Raw genomic sequence first — 18,706 nt, 5'->3', positions numbered from 1 at the left:
ATAGCAATGGACATGATAAAACATACTTTAAATGAAAATGGCGATGAGGAAAGGAATGATGATTAAAAGAAAAGGTGCCTGGGTCCTAATAGTCTATCCATATAACTTTTTTTCACATGGGATGGTAGACTATAATGTCGGGGTGATTACAAAACTAAAGGTGGAAAGTACATACAATAATATAATAATTTATATGATATTCTTCATAAACAGTCTTTATAGTTAGCAATTAAAATGTAAATTCCACCTTGTTATTGTTGACGGTGCAGAACAAAGAACACTGCACCCAGTAAAGATTAAATAAATTGTCAGGCAAACGGGCTTTGTCAACTACGATACGAAATCGTAACCTTTCCAAAAAATGGGCGACAATACTTTCCTTTGTCACCCCTTTCCTACCATTTTTTACATGACACCTATCAACCCAGATCTGATGCTTGGCCAAACACACCAGGTACACCATGACGTTTTTTCGATATTTGCAATGACAAAAGGATAACTGATTAAACCGAATCTTATTAGCATTTAAATCAATCAAGCCAAAAGATAAATCCAAAACCCATTTGCTGACGATATTCCACAAAGTAGAGACCATATTGCAATTGTAAAATAGATGCTCAACAGACTCATTTTCATTGCAAAAAGTACATTTTTTAATGAGGGAATGGCGTTTGCAAAAAAGAGTAAAGTTAGTGGGGACAATGTCATGAAGAAGACGCCAGGAGAAATTTTTTACAAGGGGATCTATGAATGAGTCGTTGAGCAATGTGAAGGCAGATTTAAATTGTACATTAGAAAAATACTTAAAGATAGCAGGCTCTGTACATACATGGGCAATCAACAGTTTATAAAATACACCACTTTTTACAGGGACTCTCCAATCATAATCAGGATATAACGAATTAAAATATCTATATGAGTCTAACACTTTTTTGTAATAGGGAGGGATATATGCAGAGTGTGGCTTTAAATTTGAAGCGAATTCAGGTTTGATATGCTTCAGTGAAAAGCCAATCCAGTAGAGCGCAAAACAGGAATATTTACACTTACTATTATTAATGATTTTATATAAATGGTAAAGACGTAAAGCATGCAGACGAGAAGGAATATGGGGAAAGTTAACACCTCCAACATCTATATTATTATATAAGATAGTCCTAGAGAGGGGTTCAAATAGATGGGATTCCCAAAAAAAGTCAAATGCTACTCGTGTGAAAATATCAACAAAGTGCTTGGGCATGTGCAATACAGATGCAACATACCACAACTTTGACATGGCCATGACGTTACAGATTACAGATTTACCATACACTGATAAAAATCTGTCTTTAAATGCAAAATTTAGAACCCCGTGAAATTTGGTTAAAATTTTGTTCCAATTATCATCAGGAGTGACATTCTTACCAAAAACTACCCCCAAAATTTTACATGATTCGGGCCATGATATACCAAAAGGGTGGTCGGCCGAAGAACGCCATTTCCCAAAAGATATGGCTTTGGTTTTAGCCATGTTCAAACGAGCACCAGTTCCACGAGCATACCACTCACTCACTTGAAGTAAACGTCTGACACTCCTCTCATTCACACAAATACCAGTCCCGTCATCAGCATAGGCTGATATTTTGGCTTCTTCGTTAACACCGGGAATTTTAATGCCCTTGATTAATTTATCATTCCTTACTTTAATTGCAAAAGGTTCGAAAACTAAAATATATAACAATGGGCTCAGGCTGCAGCCTTGCCTGACCCCCCTCCTCACGGGGAATGTATCCGAGAGATTACCATTTACCAACACTGTACTTTGTACATTATTGTATAAGAGGCTGACCAGGTTGATAAACTCTGGACCAAACCCATACTGATGTAAGGCCTTGAACATGAATTCATGGTTTACCCGATCAAAAGCCTTCTCTTGATCAAGACAAACGAAGGCCACAGAATCTCCTTTTTGCTCCACATAATCTACTACATTTCGTAGAAGATGTATGTTGTCTGCTATTGATCTGCCTCTGATAGAACATGTCTGATCAGGATGCACAATCTCAGCAATAACTAATGATAACCGGCTTTGTACAACTCTAGATAATATTTTGTAATCTACGTTTAAGAGACTAATAGGGCGCCAATTGCGTAACAATTGAGGATTTTTAGGGTCCTTACATAACAGAGAGATACATCCTAGTTTTTGGGAATTGCTAAGAGTACCCAATTTTATTGACAAATTATAAATGTGTAATAAGATATCTTGAAATAACGGCCAAAACGTTATGTAAAACTCTTTACTTAAACCATCCAACCCCGGGGCTTTATTGTTATCCATCCCTTTTAAAGCAAATAAAATCTCTTCTTTTGTCACAGCACCCTCTAAACTATCAGCTGATGCCCTATCCAAGAAAGGCAAGTCCTCAATAAATTCTGAACAGTAGAAATCATCAATTTCCTCAGGGGTATATAAGTTTTCATAGAACTCCCTGCAATATTTACGAATCGTTTCATTTTTGTCATAAATTTCAGAACCATTCTCCAAAACACGAATGATTTTATCTCCAGAGCGCTTAAATTCAGACTTTAGGAAATGTTTGGATGGCTGTTCATTATTTTCTAAAACTTGCACTCTGGAGCGGATTGCACTTCCTTGTACCTTATCATAATGAAAGTCATAAAGTTGTGATTTGATCGCTTTTAACTGCTCTACATACTCCCCAGGTCTTTGACTTTCTGCAGTTAGCAGATCTCTGTATCGCCTTTGAAGCTGCTGTAAAATCTGTCTTTTATTGGCAGCTAGCTTTTTCCCATACGCCAAAACAAAAGTTTTAATTTGAACTTTAAGCTCATCCCATTCCAAAAGAGACAAATCAGACTCAATATGTAAAGATTCCCAAAATTTCTGAAATTCCGAAACAAATGATTTGTCTTTAAGCAAAGAGTTATTAAATTTCCAATAACCAGGTCCTACAGAGATGCAATCAACAACCTCCAAACCTAGAACACAATAATCGTGATCAGAAATGGAACATGGCTGAACATCACAACTTTTGACTGCCGGAACTAATGGAGCAGAGACATAAAATCGATCTAGCCGACAACTGACATTTCCACCTCGCCATGTTGTCCTAACTTTAGTTTTATGTAACACTCGATAAGGGTCTACTAATTTATATAAATCTTGATACCGTTTCAGAATAGTTGCCCCCCCAGTACCACATTTTGGGTTTCCCCCCACTTTATCTAGAACAGTTGATAAAACGAAATTAAAATCTCCCCCAAGGACAACAAGGCGACGAGTAACAAAATAATTTTCCAAAGATAACAGGAAATCCCGCCTATCTGTATAATAATTAGGAGCATACAGGTTAATAAATCTGAAATAATTATTATCTATATCAATATCTAAAACAAAGAGCCTGCCATCAAAATCGTAATGAAATTTTATAATATTAAAATCTAAGTGATGTGATAGTAAAATGCCTACCCCACGTGCGTTTCCCGTACCAAAACTCCAGAAGGCTTTACATCCAAATTCTTTCTCAACAGTCTCTCCTTCTTTCACACTGGCTATATGACATTCTTGCATAAATAAAATATCAACATTCATTCTCTTCCACTCCTCACACAGCACACGTCTTCTGGTACTACCCCTTATCCCAGCACAATTAATAGTAGCAAAGTTATACATTTGAATTTATATAGAATAATTTGGTGTATATCACCAAACGTACATAGGACCTTACACTTATGTGTCTGCTATTAGACAAAAGAAACATTAATGATAAAGTGAAAGTTACATAACTATATACAATTGTAATTAAAACAGTAGCATATGAGGAAAGTAATATATAAGTATTCATACATACCAAAAAGGGGTCCCAGCCAATGCTGTATACAGTAGATCGCTTATCTCTAATCTTAATCCAAAGGCTTATCCAAATCGTCAACAGAATCTCACAATATATAAATCCATTATCCATAGCCATCGTCCAGGGGCATGTCCAAATCATTCGGGAAAGTTCGGAAACACACATTTTACGTCACTTAAGTGATGCTCTCTGTTGTACTAGAGTCATCCGTGTCCACCATGCCCTGGGTCCTGAGTTTCCATTCATCCTTCTCCCGCTGTTCTATGTCTCTTTTGGTGTCTCTCACTAGTTTCGCGGCTTTATCCTTTTGTAAAGTAGGTGAACCTGGACGTTTCCTGTGAAATCCATCCTGAGTGGAAAGGTTTAGTTCTGTTGTAACATCAGACTGAGGAGCCTCCTCCATATCTACAGGATTGTCAGCCTCTGTAGGGTCTTCCTGTAAGATCTCTGTCTCATCATCCTCCACTGTTAACACCTCCTTTTCTTGAGGAACACTTGTCTTCTCTGTTGGCACGTCCTTTGACCAGTCATCTTTTGACGCTGCCTCCTCGATCTCCTTCATTTCTTTCCTGACCTCTTCTTCTTCATCAACATAAGAATTAGGTTGAGTATTGTTTCTCAAAACATCAGAATATCTCTTTCTGGGAAGACGGTAAGAGGTGGGTGGCATCTGAACTTTTGTAGATCCTTTACATTCCTTCCTCAGATGACCTACCTCGTGGCACTTTAAACACAGAGGAGGTCTTCCCACCATTGTAAACAAAAGTGGAAAAGAACTGCTTCTCCCGGTGATGTTTACTAAATGAGGAATAGCAGTTACGTCTTCATAGCACGTTTCCAAGACTACCTCGTATGTTCCAAGTAGGCATCCTTCGTCGAACTTGTCCTTGCTAACATCCTCCTGAACACTTAATACTTTCCCGTAATCCTTGAAAAAACGTGCCAAAAAGGTTGCTCCGAACTCCTCTGGTAGCCAGTGTACACGAACTGATGTCCTCACCTTGTTCACTAAGGAAAAATGAACACCTAAAGTATCCGATAGATGCTTGTATTTCAGATCATGTAGATGTTCTCCTAGCTCCTCAGATGTCACTGTTAAAAACCACTCGGTCGGTTTTTCCCGCCTTGCAAGTCTCTCAAAACCATCACCACAGGTATCCAATAAGAAAGGGAAGAGCTTGAATCTTGTCACAGCAAACCGATCTGGGCCAACAAAATCCATCTTCACTACTCTCTTCCTTATGTCTGGAATCGTCTCTGACTTCCATGGCCCATTCCCTGAAGACTGAATGGCGGCCATGATACAAAACAATGGGGGGAGTCCGAAGACGGAGGACAAGAAGTCCAGCCCACCCGTAGACCTGTGAAAAGAAAAATTAGTTCTCAATACTTTCCTCAGGATCACGCTAAGCCTGTGCCAGGTAAGTATGCCTGAAACTGCAGCTTCCTAACCATCACTACAAACATACACATCACCTCATTCAGGTGTCTTGTAAGCAAAACTTCACATATATTCCATTTCAGTTCAAACATTTTTATACTTCCCTGTACATGGCACTACATTCACCCGTTCGCTTTATGCAAAGATTATTGGTAGGAAGAACGAGACGGAAATGGCTTTATTTGCATTTTAGGCTGCATAGACATGCACCTTGCGCCAGGTACCCAGGGGAGGTAACTTCCATGTCAACACCCAAGTTTCCTTCCGGGTCCTATCTTTCTCCTTGGGAGCTACTCAGCAAAATAAACACATCATCATCAACAACAACAACAACAACAACAACAACAACAACAACAACAACTGAACATGTCATGATAGACAAACAGAATGAAAAAAAGGCATTTCTATTTTTGATTGTTTTTTCCAGGGGAGAGCGCGAACGCAGTCCCCCACACTTATAAATTGCGCACCCGAGTCGTCCACATTTGGGATGATCGCAGGGGTCAACCAAGCCGATGTGCAATGGAAAGGTCTCGCCCCGGGCCCACAGCCTTGCGGATCACTGTTAAGCCTGTGCCAGGTAAGTATGCCTGAAACTGCAGCTTCCTAACCATCACTACAAACATACACATCACCTCATTCAGGTGTCTTGTAAGCAAAACTTCACATATATTCCATTTCAGTTCAAACATTTTTATACTTCCCTGTACATGGCACTACATTCACCCGTTCGCTTTATGCAAAGATTATTGGTAGGAAGAACGAGACGGAAATGGCTTTATTTGCATTTTAGGCTGCATAGACATGCACCTTGCGCCAGGTACCCAGGGGAGGTAACTTCCATGTCAACACCCAAGTTTCCTTCCGGGTCCTATCTTTCTCCTTGGGAGCTACTCAGCAAAATAAACACATCATCATCAACAACAACAACAACAACAACAACAACAACAACAACAACAACTGAACATGTCATGATAGACAAACAGAATGAAAAAAAGGCATTTCTATTTTTGATTGTTTTTTCCAGGGGAGAGCGCGAACGCAGTCCCCCACACTTATAAATTGCGCACCCGAGTCGTCCACATTTGGGATGATCGCAGGGGTCAACCAAGCCGATGTGCAATGGAAAGGTCTCGCCCCGGGCCCACAGCCTTGCGGATCACTGTTAAGCCTGTGCCAGGTAAGTATGCCTGAAACTGCAGCTTCCTAACCATCACTACAAACATACACATCACCTCATTCAGGTGTCTTGTAAGCAAAACTTCACATATATTCCATTTCAGTTCAAACATTTTTATACTTCCCTGTACATGGCACTACATTCACCCGTTCGCTTTATGCAAAGATTATTGGTAGGAAGAACGAGACGGAAATGGCTTTATTTGCATTTTAGGCTGCATAGACATGCACCTTGCGCCAGGTACCCAGGGGAGGTAACTTCCATGTCAACACCCAAGTTTCCTTCCGGGTCCTATCTTTCTCCTTGGGAGCTACTCAGCAAAATAAACACATCATCATCAACAACAACAACAACAACAACAACAACAACAACAACAACAACAACAACTGAACATGTCATGATAGACAAACAGAATGAAAAAAAGGCATTTCTATTTTTGATTGTTTTTTCCAGGGGAGAGCACGAACGCAGTCCCCCACACTTATAAATTGCGCACCCGAGTCGTCCACATTTGGGATGATCGCAGGGGTCAACCAAGCCGATGTGCAATGGAAAGGTCTCGCCCCGGGCCCACAGCCTTGCGGATCACTGTTAAGCCTGTGCCAGGTAAGTATGCCTGAAACTGCAGCTTCCTAACCATCACTACAAACATACACATCACCTCATTCAGGTGTCTTGTAAGCAAAACTTCACATATATTCCATTTCAGTTCAAACATTTTTATACTTCCCTGTACATGGCACTACATTCACCCGTTCGCTTTATGCAAAGATTATTGGTAGGAAGAACGAGACGGAAATGGCTTTATTTGCATTTTAGGCTGCATAGACATGCACCTTGCGCCAGGTACCCAGGGGAGGTAACTTCCATGTCAACACCCAAGTTTCCTTCCGGGTCCTATCTTTCTCCTTGGGAGCTACTCAGCAAAATAAACACATCATCATCAACAACAACAACAACAACAACAACAACAACAACAACAACTGAACATGTCATGATAGACAAACAGAATGAAAAAAAGGCATTTCTATTTTTGATTGTTTTTTCCAGGGGAGAGCGCGAACGCAGTCCCCCACACTTATAAATTGCGCACCCGAGTCGTCCACATTTGGGATGATCGCAGGGGTCAACCAAGCCGATGTGCAATGGAAAGGTCTCGCCCCGGGCCCACAGCCTTGCGGATCACTGTTAAGCCTGTGCCAGGTAAGTATGCCTGAAACTGCAGCTTCCTAACCATCACTACAAACATACACATCACCTCATTCAGGTGTCTTGTAAGCAAAACTTCACATATATTCCATTTCAGTTCAAACATTTTTATACTTCCCTGTACATGGCACTACATTCACCCGTTCGCTTTATGCAAAGATTATTGGTAGGAAGAACGAGACGGAAATGGCTTTATTTGCATTTTAGGCTGCATAGACATGCACCTTGCGCCAGGTACCCAGGGGAGGTAACTTCCATGTCAACACCCAAGTTTCCTTCCGGGTCCTATCTTTCTCCTTGGGAGCTACTCAGCAAAATAAACACATCATCATCAACAACAACAACAACAACAACAACAACAACAACAACAACAACTGAACATGTCATGATAGACAAACAGAATGAAAAAAAGGCATTTCTATTTTTGATTGTTTTTTCCAGGGGAGAGCGCGAACGCAGTCCCCCACACTTATAAATTGCGCACCCGAGTCGTCCACATTTGGGATGATCGCAGGGGTCAACCAAGCCGATGTGCAATGGAAAGGTCTCGCCCCGGGCCCACAGCCTTGCGGATCACTGTTAAGCCTGTGCCAGGTAAGTATGCCTGAAACTGCAGCTTCCTAACCATCACTACAAACATACACATCACCTCATTCAGGTGTCTTGTAAGCAAAACTTCACATATATTCCATTTCAGTTCAAACATTTTTATACTTCCCTGTACATGGCACTACATTCACCCGTTCGCTTTATGCAAAGATTATTGGTAGGAAGAACGAGACGGAAATGGCTTTATTTGCATTTTAGGCTGCATAGACATGCACCTTGCGCCAGGTACCCAGGGGAGGTAACTTCCATGTCAACACCCAAGTTTCCTTCCGGGTCCTATCTTTCTCCTTGGGAGCTACTCAGCAAAATAAACACATCATCATCAACAACAACAACAACAACAACAACAACAACAACAACAACAACTGAACATGTCATGATAGACAAACAGAATGAAAAAAAGGCATTTCTATTTTTGATTGTTTTTTCCAGGGGAGAGCGCGAACGCAGTCCCCCACACTTATAAATTGCGCACCCGAGTCGTCCACATTTGGGATGATCGCAGGGGTCAACCAAGCCGATGTGCAATGGAAAGGTCTCGCCCCGGGCCCACAGCCTTGCGGATCACTGTTAAGCCTGTGCCAGGTAAGTATGCCTGAAACTGCAGCTTCCTAACCATCACTACAAACATACACATCACCTCATTCAGGTGTCTTGTAAGCAAAACTTCACATATATTCCATTTCAGTTCAAACATTTTTATACTTCCCTGTACATGGCACTACATTCACCCGTTCGCTTTATGCAAAGATTATTGGTAGGAAGAACGAGACGGAAATGGCTTTATTTGCATTTTAGGCTGCATAGACATGCACCTTGCGCCAGGTACCCAGGGGAGGTAACTTCCATGTCAACACCCAAGTTTCCTTCCGGGTCCTATCTTTCTCCTTGGGAGCTACTCAGCAAAATAAACACATCATCATCAACAACAACAACAACAACAACAACAACAACAACAACAACAACTGAACATGTCATGATAGACAAACAGAATGAAAAAAAGGCATTTCTATTTTTGATTGTTTTTTCCAGGGGAGAGCGCGAACGCAGTCCCCCACACTTATAAATTGCGCACCCGAGTCGTCCACATTTGGGATGATCGCAGGGGTCAACCAAGCCGATGTGCAATGGAAAGGTCTCGCCCCGGGCCCACAGCCTTGCGGATCACTGTTAAGCCTGTGCCAGGTAAGTATGCCTGAAACTGCAGCTTCCTAACCATCACTACAAACATACACATCACCTCATTCAGGTGTCTTGTAAGCAAAACTTCACATATATTCCATTTCAGTTCAAACATTTTTATACTTCCCTGTACATGGCACTACATTCACCCGTTCGCTTTATGCAAAGATTATTGGTAGGAAGAACGAGACGGAAATGGCTTTATTTGCATTTTAGGCTGCATAGACATGCACCTTGCGCCAGGTACCCAGGGGAGGTAACTTCCATGTCAACACCCAAGTTTCCTTCCGGGTCCTATCTTTCTCCTTGGGAGCTACTCAGCAAAATAAACACATCATCATCAACAACAACAACAACAACAACAACAACAACAACAACAACAACTGAACATGTCATGATAGACAAACAGAATGAAAAAAAGGCATTTCTATTTTTGATTGTTTTTTCCAGGGGAGAGCGCGAACGCAGTCCCCCACACTTATAAATTGCGCACCCGAGTCGTCCACATTTGGGATGATCGCAGGGGTCAACCAAGCCGATGTGCAATGGAAAGGTCTCGCCCCGGGCCCACAGCCTTGCGGATCACTGTTAAGCCTGTGCCAGGTAAGTATGCCTGAAACTGCAGCTTCCTAACCATCACTACAAACATACACATCACCTCATTCAGGTGTCTTGTAAGCAAAACTTCACATATATTCCATTTCAGTTCAAACATTTTTATACTTCCCTGTACATGGCACTACATTCACCCGTTCGCTTTATGCAAAGATTATTGGTAGGAAGAACGAGACGGAAATGGCTTTATTTGCATTTTAGGCTGCATAGACATGCACCTTGCGCCAGGTACCCAGGGGAGGTAACTTCCATGTCAACACCCAAGTTTCCTTCCGGGTCCTATCTTTCTCCTTGGGAGCTACTCAGCAAAATAAACACATCATCATCAACAACAACAACAACAACAACAACAACAACAACAACAACAACTGAACATGTCATGATAGACAAACAGAATGAAAAAAAGGCATTTCTATTTTTGATTGTTTTTTCCAGGGGAGAGCGCGAACGCAGTCCCCCACACTTATAAATTGCGCACCCGAGTCGTCCACATTTGGGATGATCGCAGGGGTCAACCAAGCCGATGTGCAATGGAAAGGTCTCGCCCCGGGCCCACAGCCTTGCGGATCACTGTTAAGCCTGTGCCAGGTAAGTATGCCTGAAACTGCAGCTTCCTAACCATCACTACAAACATACACATCACCTCATTCAGGTGTCTTGTAAGCAAAACTTCACATATATTCCATTTCAGTTCAAACATTTTTATACTTCCCTGTACATGGCACTACATTCACCCGTTCGCTTTATGCAAAGATTATTGGTAGGAAGAACGAGACGGAAATGGCTTTATTTGCATTTTAGGCTGCATAGACATGCACCTTGCGCCAGGTACCCAGGGGAGGTAACTTCCATGTCAACACCCAAGTTTCCTTCCGGGTCCTATCTTTCTCCTTGGGAGCTACTCAGCAAAATAAACACATCATCATCAACAACAACAACAACAACAACAACAACAACAACAACAACAACTGAACATGTCATGATAGACAAACAGAATGAAAAAAAGGCATTTCTATTTTTGATTGTTTTTTCCAGGGGAGAGCGCGAACGCAGTCCCCCACACTTATAAATTGCGCACCCGAGTCGTCCACATTTGGGATGATCGCAGGGGTCAACCAAGCCGATGTGCAATGGAAAGGTCTCGCCCCGGGCCCACAGCCTTGCGGATCACTGTTAAGCCTGTGCCAGGTAAGTATGCCTGAAACTGCAGCTTCCTAACCATCACTACAAACATACACATCACCTCATTCAGGTGTCTTGTAAGCAAAACTTCACATATATTCCATTTCAGTTCAAACATTTTTATACTTCCCTGTACATGGCACTACATTCACCCGTTCGCTTTATGCAAAGATTATTGGTAGGAAGAACGAGACGGAAATGGCTTTATTTGCATTTTAGGCTGCATAGACATGCACCTTGCGCCAGGTACCCAGGGGAGGTAACTTCCATGTCAACACCCAAGTTTCCTTCCGGGTCCTATCTTTCTCCTTGGGAGCTACTCAGCAAAATAAACACATCATCATCAACAACAACAACAACAACAACAACAACAACAACAACAACAACTGAACATGTCATGATAGACAAACAGAATGAAAAAAAGGCATTTCTATTTTTGATTGTTTTTTCCAGGGGAGAGCGCGAACGCAGTCCCCCACACTTATAAATTGCGCACCCGAGTCGTCCACATTTGGGATGATCGCAGGGGTCAACCAAGCCGATGTGCAATGGAAAGGTCTCGCCCCGGGCCCACAGCCTTGCGGATCACTGTTAAGCCTGTGCCAGGTAAGTATGCCTGAAACTGCAGCTTCCTAACCATCACTACAAACATACACATCACCTCATTCAGGTGTCTTGTAAGCAAAACTTCACATATATTCCATTTCAGTTCAAACATTTTTATACTTCCCTGTACATGGCACTACATTCACCCGTTCGCTTTATGCAAAGATTATTGGTAGGAAGAACGAGACGGAAATGGCTTTATTTGCATTTTAGGCTGCATAGACATGCACCTTGCGCCAGGTACCCAGGGGAGGTAACTTCCATGTCAACACCCAAGTTTCCTTCCGGGTCCTATCTTTCTCCTTGGGAGCTACTCAGCAAAATAAACACATCATCATCAACAACAACAACAACAACAACAACAACAACAACAACAACAACTGAACATGTCATGATAGACAAACAGAATGAAAAAAAGGCATTTCTATTTTTGATTGTTTTTTCCAGGGGAGAGCGCGAACGCAGTCCCCCACACTTATAAATTGCGCACCCGAGTCGTCCACATTTGGGATGATCGCAGGGGTCAACCAAGCCGATGTGCAATGGAAAGGTCTCGCCCCGGGCCCACAGCCTTGCGGATCACTGTTAAGCCTGTGCCAGGTAAGTATGCCTGAAACTGCAGCTTCCTAACCATCACTACAAACATACACATCACCTCATTCAGGTGTCTTGTAAGCAAAACTTCACATATATTCCATTTCAGTTCAAACATTTTTATACTTCCCTGTACATGGCACTACATTCACCCGTTCGCTTTATGCAAAGATTATTGGTAGGAAGAACGAGACGGAAATGGCTTTATTTGCATTTTAGGCTGCATAGACATGCACCTTGCGCCAGGTACCCAGGGGAGGTAACTTCCATGTCAACACCCAAGTTTCCTTCCGGGTCCTATCTTTCTCCTTGGGAGCTACTCAGCAAAATAAACACATCATCATCAACAACAACAACAACAACAACAACAACAACAACAACAACAACTGAACATGTCATGATAGACAAACAGAATGAAAAAAAGGCATTTCTATTTTTGATTGTTTTTTCCAGGGGAGAGCGCGAACGCAGTCCCCCACACTTATAAATTGCGCACCCGAGTCGTCCACATTTGGGATGATCGCAGGGGTCAACCAAGCCGATGTGCAATGGAAAGGTCTCGCCCCGGGCCCACAGCCTTGCGGATCACTGTTAAGCCTGTGCCAGGTAAGTATGCCTGAAACTGCAGCTTCCTAACCATCACTACAAACATACACATCACCTCATTCAGGTGTCTTGTAAGCAAAACTTCACATATATTCCATTTCAGTTCAAACATTTTTATACTTCCCTGTACATGGCACTACATTCACCCGTTCGCTTTATGCAAAGATTATTGGTAGGAAGAACGAGACGGAAATGGCTTTATTTGCATTTTAGGCTGCATAGACATGCACCTTGCGCCAGGTACCCAGGGGAGGTAACTTCCATGTCAACACCCAAGTTTCCTTCCGGGTCCTATCTTTCTCCTTGGGAGCTACTCAGCAAAATAAACACATCATCATCAACAACAACAACAACAACAACAACAACAACAACAACAACTGAACATGTCATGATAGACAAACAGAATGAAAAAAAGGCATTTCTATTTTTGATTGTTTTTTCCAGGGGAGAGCGCGAACGCAGTCCCCCACACTTATAAATTGCGCACCCGAGTCGTCCACATTTGGGATGATCGCAGGGGTCAACCAAGCCGATGTGCAATGGAAAGGTCTCGCCCCGGGCCCACAGCCTTGCGGATCACTGTTAAGCCTGTGCCAGGTAAGTATGCCTGAAACTGCAGCTTCCTAACCATCACTACAAACATACACATCACCTCATTCAGGTGTCTTGTAAGCAAAACTTCACATATATTCCATTTCAGTTCAAACATTTTTATACTTCCCTGTACATGGCACTACATTCACCCGTTCGCTTTATGCAAAGATTATTGGTAGGAAGAACGAGACGGAAATGGCTTTATTTGCATTTTAGGCTGCATAGACATGCACCTTGCGCCAGGTACCCAGGGGAGGTAACTTCCATGTCAACACCCAAGTTTCCTTCCGGGTCCTATCTTTCTCCTTGGGAGCTACTCAGCAAAATAAACACATCATCATCAACAACAACAACAACAACAACAACAACAACAACAACAACAACTGAACATGTCATGATAGACAAACAGAATGAAAAAAAGGCATTTCTATTTTTGATTGTTTTTTCCAGGGGAGAGCGCGAACGCAGTCCCCCACACTTATAAATTGCGCACCCGAGTCGTCCACATTTGGGATGATCGCAGGGGTCAACCAAGCCGATGTGCAATGGAAAGGTCTCGCCCCGGGCCCACAGCCTTGCGGATCACTGTTAAGCCTGTGCCAGGTAAGTATGCCTGAAACTGCAGCTTCCTAACCATCACTACAAACATACACATCACCTCATTCAGGTGTCTTGTAAGCAAAACTTCACATATATTCCATTTCAGTTCAAACATTTTTATACTTCCCTGTACATGGCACTACATTCACCCGTTCGCTTTATGCAAAGATTATTGGTAGGAAGAACGAGACGGAAATGGCTTTATTTGCATTTTAGGCTGCATAGACATGCACCTTGCGCCAGGTACCCAGGGGAGGTAACTTCCATGTCAACACCCAAGTTTCCTTCCGGGTCCTATCTTTCTCCTTGGGAGCTACTCAGCAAAATAAACACATCATCATCAACAACAACAACAACAACAACAACAACAACAACAACAACAACTGAACATGTCATGATAGACAAACAGAATGAAAAAAAGGCATTTCTATTTTTGATTGTTTTTTCCAGGGGAGAGCGCGAACGCAGTCCCCCACACTTATAAATTGCGCACCCGAGTCGTCCACATTTGGGATGATCGCAGGGGTCAACCAAGCCGATGTGCAATGGAAAGGTCTCGCCCCGGGCCCACAGCCTTGCGGATCACTGTTAAGCCTGTGCCAGGTAAGTATGCCTGAAACTGCAGCTTCCTAACCATCACTACAAACATACACATCACCTCATTCAGGTGTCTTGTAAGCAAAACTTCACATATATTCCATTTCAGTTCAAACATTTTTATACTTCCCTGTACATGGCACTACATTCACCCGTTCGCTTTATGCAAAGATTATTGGTAGGAAGAACGAGACGGAAATGGCTTTATTTGCATTTTAGGCTGCATAGACATGCACCTTGCGCCAGGTACCCAGGGGAGGTAACTTCCATGTCAACACCCAAGTTTCCTTCCGGGTCCTATCTTTCTCCTTGGGAGCTACTCAGCAAAATAAACACATCATCATCAACAACAACAACAACAACAACAACAACAACAACAACAACAACTGAACATGTCATGATAGACAAACAGAATGAAAAAAAGGCATTTCTATTTTTGATTGTTTTTTCCAGGGGAGAGCGCGAACGCAGTCCCCCACACTTATAAATTGCGCACCCGAGTCGTCCACATTTGGGATGATCGCAGGGGTCAACCAAGCCGATGTGCAATGGAAAGGTCTCGCCCCGGGCCCACAGCCTTGCGGATCACTGTTAAGCCTGTGCCAGGTAAGTATGCCTGAAACTGCAGCTTCCTAACCATCACTACAAACATACACATCACCTCATTCAGGTGTCTTGTAAGCAAAACTTCACATATATTCCATTTCAGTTCAAACATTTTTATACTTCCCTGTACATGGCACTACATTCACCCGTTCGCTTTATGCAAAGATTATTGGTAGGAAGAACGAGACGGAAATGGCTTTATTTGCATTTTAGGCTGCATAGACATGCACCTTGCGCCAGGTACCCAGGGGAGGTAACTTCCATGTCAACACCCAAGTTTCCTTCCGGGTCCTATCTTTCTCCTTGGGAGCTACTCAGCAAAATAAACACATCATCATCAACAACAACAACAACAACAACAACAACAACAACAACAACAACTGAACATGTCATGATAGACAAACAGAATGAAAAAAAGGCATTTCTATTTTTGATTGTTTTTTCCAGGGGAGAGCGCGAACGCAGTCCCCCACACTTATAAATTGCGCACCCGAGTCGTCCACATTTGGGATGATCGCAGGGGTCAACCAAGCCGATGTGCAATGGAAAGGTCTCGCCCCGGGCCCACAGCCTTGCGGATCACTGTTAAGCCTGTGCCAGGTAAGTATGCCTGAAACTGCAGCTTCCTAACCATCACTACAAACATACACATCACCTCATTCAGGTGTCTTGTAAGCAAAACTTCACATATATTCCATTTCAGTTCAAACATTTTTATACTTCCCTGTACATGGCACTACATTCACCCGTTCGCTTTATGCAAAGATTATTGGTAGGAAGAACGAGACGGAAATGGCTTTATTTGCATTTTAGGCTGCATAGACATGCACCTTGCGCCAGGTACCCAGGGGAGGTAACTTCCATGTCAACACCCAAGTTTCCTTCCGGGTCCTATCTTTCTCCTTGGGAGCTACTCAGCAAAATAAACACATCATCATCAACAACAACAACAACAACAACAACAACAACAACAACAACAACAACTGAACATGTCATGATAGACAAACAGAATGAAAAAAAGGCATTTCTATTTTTGATTGTTTTTTCCAGGGGAGAGCGCGAACGCAGTCCCCCACACTTATAAATTGCGCACCCGAGTCGTCCACATTTGGGATGATCGCAGGGGTCAACCAAGCCGATGTGCAATGGAAAGGTCTCGCCCCGGGCCCACAGCCTTGCGGATCACTGTTAAGCCTGTGCCAGGTAAGTATGCCTGAAACTGCAGCTTCCTAACCATCACTACAAACATACACATCACCTCATTCAGGTGTCTTGTAAGCAAAACTTCACATATATTCCATTTCAGTTCAAACATTTTTATACTTCCCTGTACATGGCACTACATTCACCCGTTCGCTTTATGCAAAGATTATTGGTAGGAAGAACGAGACGGAAATGGCTTTATTTGCATTTTAGGCTGCATAGACATGCACCTTGCGCCAGGTACCCAGGGGAGGTAACTTCCATGTCAACACCCAAGTTTCCTTCCGGGTCCTATCTTTCTCCTTGGGAGCTACTCAGCAAAATAAACACATCATCATCAACAACAACAACAACAACAACAACAACAACAACAACAACTGAACATGTCATGATAGACAAACAGAATGAAAAAAAGGCATTTCTATTTTTGATTGTTTTTTCCAGGGGAGAGCGCGAACGCAGTCCCCCACACTTATAAATTGCGCACCCGAGTCGTCCACATTTGGGATGATCGCAGGGGTCAACCAAGCCGATGTGCAATGGAAAGGTCTCGCCCCGGGCCCACAGCCTTGCGGATCACTGTTAAGCCTGTGCCAGGTAAGTATGCCTGAAACTGCAGCTTCCTAACCATCACTACAAACATACACATCACCTCATTCAGGTGTCTTGTAAGCAAAACTTCACATATATTCCATTTCAGTTCAAACATTTTTATACTTCCCTGTACATGGCACTACATTCACCCGTTCGCTTTATGCAAAGATTATTGGTAGGAAGAACGAGACGGAAATGGCTTTATTTGCATTTTAGGCTGCATAGACATGCACCTTGCGCCAGGTACCCAGGGGAGGTAACTTCCATGTCAACACCCAAGTTTCCTTCCGGGTCCTATCTTTCTCCTTGGGAGCTACTCAGCAAAATAAACACATCATCATCAACAACAACAACAACAACAACAACAACAACAACAACAACAACTGAACATGTCATGATAGACAAACAGAATGAAAAAAAGGCATTTCTATTTTTGATTGTTTTTTCCAGGGGAGAGCGCGAACGCAGTCCCCCACACTTATAAATTGCGCACCCGAGTCGTCCACATTTGGGATGATCGCAGGGGTCAACCAAGCCGATGTGCAATGGAAAGGTCTCGCCCCGGGCCCACAGCCTTGCGGATCACTGTTAAGCCTGTGCCAGGTAAGTATGCCTGAAACTGCAGCTTCCTAACCATCACTACAAACATACACATCACCTCATTCAGGTGTCTTGTAAGCAAAACTTCACATATATTCCATTTCAGTTCAAACATTTTTATACTTCCCTGTACATGGCACTACATTCACCCGTTCGCTTTATGCAAAGATTATTGGTAGGAAGAACGAGACGGAAATGGCTTTATTTGCATTTTAGGCTGCATAGACATGCACCTTGCGCCAGGTACCCAGGGGAGGTAACTTCCATGTCAACACCCAAGTTTCCTTCCGGGTCCTATCTTTCTCCTTGGGAGCTACTCAGCAAAATAAACACATCATCATCAACAACAACAACAACAACAACAACAACAACAACAACAACAACTGAACATGTCATGATAGACAAACAGAATGAAAAAAAGGCATTTCTATTTTTGATTGTTTTTTCCAGGGGAGAGCGCGAACGCAGTCCCCCACACTTATAAATTGCGCACCCGAGTCGTCCACATTTGGGATGATCGCAGGGGTCAACCAAGCCGATGTGCAATGGAAAGGTCTCGCCCCGGGCCCACAGCCTTGCGGATCACTGTTAAGCCTGTGCCAGGTAAGTATGCCTGAAACTGCAGCTTCCTAACCATCACTACAAACATACACATCACCTCATTCAGGTGTCTTGTAAGCAAAACTTCACATATATTCCATTTCAGTTCAAACATTTTTATACTTCCCTGTACATGGCACTACATTCACCCGTTCGCTTTATGCAAAGATTATTGGTAGGAAGAACGAGACGGAAATGGCTTTATTTGCATTTTAGGCTGCATAGACATGC

General features: G+C 42.8%; 22 non-coding genes across 22 annotated transcripts; all 22 read right to left on the bottom strand.

The window, feature by feature from the left end:
* Positions 1 to 5,722: 5,722 nt before the first annotated feature.
* On the bottom strand, positions 5,723 to 5,886 carry LOC125380680. Its single transcript, XR_007221327.1, has one exon. It is a non-coding gene; the product is annotated as a U1 spliceosomal RNA (small nuclear RNA).
* Positions 5,887 to 6,322: 436 nt separating this feature from the next.
* Positions 6,323 to 6,486, bottom strand: LOC124127696. Its single transcript, XR_006860033.1, has one exon. It is a non-coding gene; the product is annotated as a U1 spliceosomal RNA (small nuclear RNA).
* A 442-nt stretch (positions 6,487 to 6,928) lies between these two features.
* Positions 6,929 to 7,092, bottom strand: LOC124127698. Its single transcript, XR_006860035.2, has one exon. It is a non-coding gene; the product is annotated as a U1 spliceosomal RNA (small nuclear RNA).
* Positions 7,093 to 7,525: 433 nt separating this feature from the next.
* On the bottom strand, positions 7,526 to 7,689 carry LOC124127699. The gene has a single exon (XR_006860036.1). It is a non-coding gene; the product is annotated as a U1 spliceosomal RNA (small nuclear RNA).
* A 436-nt stretch (positions 7,690 to 8,125) lies between these two features.
* Positions 8,126 to 8,289, bottom strand: LOC124127715. The gene has a single exon (XR_006860051.2). It is a non-coding gene; the product is annotated as a U1 spliceosomal RNA (small nuclear RNA).
* A 436-nt stretch (positions 8,290 to 8,725) lies between these two features.
* On the bottom strand, positions 8,726 to 8,889 carry LOC125380679. Its single transcript, XR_007221326.1, has one exon. It is a non-coding gene; the product is annotated as a U1 spliceosomal RNA (small nuclear RNA).
* A 436-nt stretch (positions 8,890 to 9,325) lies between these two features.
* Positions 9,326 to 9,489, bottom strand: LOC125380678. The gene has a single exon (XR_007221325.1). It is a non-coding gene; the product is annotated as a U1 spliceosomal RNA (small nuclear RNA).
* A 436-nt stretch (positions 9,490 to 9,925) lies between these two features.
* LOC125380677 lies at positions 9,926 to 10,089 on the bottom strand. The gene has a single exon (XR_007221324.1). It is a non-coding gene; the product is annotated as a U1 spliceosomal RNA (small nuclear RNA).
* Positions 10,090 to 10,525: 436 nt separating this feature from the next.
* LOC125380676 lies at positions 10,526 to 10,689 on the bottom strand. The gene has a single exon (XR_007221323.1). It is a non-coding gene; the product is annotated as a U1 spliceosomal RNA (small nuclear RNA).
* A 436-nt stretch (positions 10,690 to 11,125) lies between these two features.
* LOC125380675 lies at positions 11,126 to 11,289 on the bottom strand. Its single transcript, XR_007221322.1, has one exon. It is a non-coding gene; the product is annotated as a U1 spliceosomal RNA (small nuclear RNA).
* A 436-nt stretch (positions 11,290 to 11,725) lies between these two features.
* Positions 11,726 to 11,889, bottom strand: LOC125380674. The gene has a single exon (XR_007221321.1). It is a non-coding gene; the product is annotated as a U1 spliceosomal RNA (small nuclear RNA).
* A 436-nt stretch (positions 11,890 to 12,325) lies between these two features.
* LOC125380672 lies at positions 12,326 to 12,489 on the bottom strand. Its single transcript, XR_007221319.1, has one exon. It is a non-coding gene; the product is annotated as a U1 spliceosomal RNA (small nuclear RNA).
* Positions 12,490 to 12,925: 436 nt separating this feature from the next.
* On the bottom strand, positions 12,926 to 13,089 carry LOC125380671. The gene has a single exon (XR_007221318.1). It is a non-coding gene; the product is annotated as a U1 spliceosomal RNA (small nuclear RNA).
* A 433-nt stretch (positions 13,090 to 13,522) lies between these two features.
* On the bottom strand, positions 13,523 to 13,686 carry LOC125380670. The gene has a single exon (XR_007221317.1). It is a non-coding gene; the product is annotated as a U1 spliceosomal RNA (small nuclear RNA).
* A 436-nt stretch (positions 13,687 to 14,122) lies between these two features.
* On the bottom strand, positions 14,123 to 14,286 carry LOC125380669. The gene has a single exon (XR_007221316.1). It is a non-coding gene; the product is annotated as a U1 spliceosomal RNA (small nuclear RNA).
* A 436-nt stretch (positions 14,287 to 14,722) lies between these two features.
* Positions 14,723 to 14,886, bottom strand: LOC125380668. Its single transcript, XR_007221315.1, has one exon. It is a non-coding gene; the product is annotated as a U1 spliceosomal RNA (small nuclear RNA).
* A 436-nt stretch (positions 14,887 to 15,322) lies between these two features.
* On the bottom strand, positions 15,323 to 15,486 carry LOC125380666. Its single transcript, XR_007221313.1, has one exon. It is a non-coding gene; the product is annotated as a U1 spliceosomal RNA (small nuclear RNA).
* A 436-nt stretch (positions 15,487 to 15,922) lies between these two features.
* On the bottom strand, positions 15,923 to 16,086 carry LOC125380665. Its single transcript, XR_007221312.1, has one exon. It is a non-coding gene; the product is annotated as a U1 spliceosomal RNA (small nuclear RNA).
* A 439-nt stretch (positions 16,087 to 16,525) lies between these two features.
* LOC125380664 lies at positions 16,526 to 16,689 on the bottom strand. Its single transcript, XR_007221311.1, has one exon. It is a non-coding gene; the product is annotated as a U1 spliceosomal RNA (small nuclear RNA).
* A 433-nt stretch (positions 16,690 to 17,122) lies between these two features.
* LOC125380663 lies at positions 17,123 to 17,286 on the bottom strand. Its single transcript, XR_007221310.1, has one exon. It is a non-coding gene; the product is annotated as a U1 spliceosomal RNA (small nuclear RNA).
* Positions 17,287 to 17,722: 436 nt separating this feature from the next.
* On the bottom strand, positions 17,723 to 17,886 carry LOC125380662. The gene has a single exon (XR_007221309.1). It is a non-coding gene; the product is annotated as a U1 spliceosomal RNA (small nuclear RNA).
* Positions 17,887 to 18,322: 436 nt separating this feature from the next.
* Positions 18,323 to 18,486, bottom strand: LOC125380660. Its single transcript, XR_007221307.1, has one exon. It is a non-coding gene; the product is annotated as a U1 spliceosomal RNA (small nuclear RNA).
* Between the last annotated feature and the right edge of the window lie 220 nt (positions 18,487 to 18,706).

Source organism: Haliotis rufescens, unplaced genomic scaffold, assembly GCF_023055435.1.
Source record: "Haliotis rufescens isolate VD_foot unplaced genomic scaffold, xgHalRufe1.0.p SCAF_156, whole genome shotgun sequence".
Taxonomy (NCBI): Eukaryota; Metazoa; Mollusca; class Gastropoda; order Lepetellida; family Haliotidae; genus Haliotis; species Haliotis rufescens.
Note: the sequence above shows the minus strand (reverse complement) of the source record. Positions and strands in the feature narration are given on the sequence as shown.